Consider the following 2,097-nt stretch of genomic DNA (forward strand, 5'->3'; position numbering starts at 1 on the left):
GAAGCCACTGGAGAACTAGCCTGTGGCCTGCTGCGTAGACAGTGTGGTAAGCCATTAACACATCTGTGACTAGGGGTGCGGATGGGCCTCGTATGCCGGAAATTGCAATAGCTTGAAGTGCAGATTTGGAGTCTGTGAAGACTGCCCATTCCCGCGGGGTAAAATCAGCGATGTGTTGTAGGAAGAAAAGGATGGCATAGAGTTCCGCAGCTGTTGAGGAGGTTGGATGTGACAGGCGTCGTCTTTGCACTACGCCTTCGGATGGTATGACGAATGCTGAGGCGGACTTGTTGTTGCGGGATGCGCCATCTGTATATGCTACCGTAAACGTAGAAAACTCCTCGTCTACCAGAGCATGAAAATGGGCTCGGAGAACTTGAGGGGGGACCTGATCTCTTCTTTCCAGAAGGTTCGGAAGGCTTACGATAGTCGGCGGTATCGGCAGAGACCAGGGGGCTTCCGGCGGTATAATGTCCTTAGCTATGAAGCCAGTGAGAGTCGGGCGTGTCCTCTGCGATACTCGATAGAAGTTGCTTTCAGGGCGGTATCGAATTTTCATGAGGAGCGGGTGACGGGGAATGTGAGCACGCAAACGTAGGAAGTGCCCAGCGGTTTCACGTTCACGTAGAACCTCAACCGGGAGTTCACCAGCTTCAGCCAGTACTTGCCGTGTTTCAGCCATTCTTGGAACTCCGAGGCAGCGACGAAGGCTTCGAGCAAACAGGGACCGAAGGGTATTTAATGGTGTTGATATCCTGTGCAGATTAGGAAGGCTGGCACAGTCGCCCTCACCAACGCCGCGTGAACTGCGAGCAGGGAATGCTGATCACAGCCTCATCCTGAGCCAGAAAGATGTTGAATTGCGGGGAGCGATTGCTGCACTTTAGTTTTACGGTGTTTAATGTGGCGAGCCCAGCGTAAGTCCGAGTCGGTTACCACGCCAAGGAAGCGGTGGAAGCGTACTGGCTCAAGCTCCTTGGCACCAACCCAAAGAGGGAAATTGGTCATAGCTTTGCGTGTGAAGGGGAGCTCGACGCACTTTTCGCGTGAAAGGTCCATCCCAAGGTGCGTGAGGTACGTATGGACATTATTTAAAGCGAGCTGGAGGCGGCGCTGTATGGCTGGACGTGATTTTCCTACTGTCCAAAGGGCGACGTCATCTGCATACACGGAAAACGACACTTTGCGAGGAATTACTGATTGTAGGCCGGCCATCACCACATTAAATAGTGTCGGACTGAGAATACTTCCTTGGGGGACTCCTTGATGAACAGGATGGTGAGGGCTTTGGCCTTGGGACGTACGGACAGCGACAGTTCGGTCCGTAAGGAAGTCTTGGAGCCAGATGAAGAGCCGACCGGATACCCCAAACGAGCGCAAGGCGTGCAGCACACAAATGTGCGAGACGGTATCATATGCGCGCTTGATGTCGAGGAAAACCGATAGGACGATCCGCCGATAGGCACGAGCATGTTGGACTGTAGAGACTAGATCGATAGATCTTGCCTGGTTTCAAGATGGGAACAACTAATGCCTCCTTCCAGGTAGGTGGTAAAGATCCTTGTTGCCAAAACGTATTATACACATGAAGGAGAGCTTGGAGCGACCGCCCGTCAAGGTTTCGCAGTGCGGCATAGGTGATTTTATCGGGTCCTGGGGACGAGCCGGCGTTCACAAGCTTCAACGCTGGCTTTAGCTCGATTAGTGTGAAGTCGCGGTCCATAACTTCCGGTGGACGGTTGAAGTTCAGCCGTCAAACTGTGGACAAAACTGCGGTGTAGCGGTGTCGTCGAGGCAGCCGCCGGTGTCATTAGTACCACACAGAAGTCCGCCGCTAGCGTGTTTTCGTCTACACCCTTAACGATAGCCAAGGCCGCGAGAGGATTCTTTTGAGGGGGCGCCTCCTTCAGAGATCGGATTGTCCGCAAGATCTTCGTGGCCGGGTCAAAGGGTGAAAGATTGTGACAAAACTTACGCCAACGCTTCCTGTCCTCTTTCTTAAGTTCTCGTGTTACTTTAGCTTTCATCCGGCGGTATTCCACAATGTCCGTAGTTGCCCTGTCCGACGAGCCGTTCTTTCTGCTCGGCGACGTAATG

This window comes from Ornithodoros turicata, chromosome 1 (genome assembly GCF_037126465.1).
Source record: "Ornithodoros turicata isolate Travis chromosome 1, ASM3712646v1, whole genome shotgun sequence".
NCBI lineage: Eukaryota > Metazoa > Arthropoda > Arachnida > Ixodida > Argasidae > Ornithodoros > Ornithodoros turicata.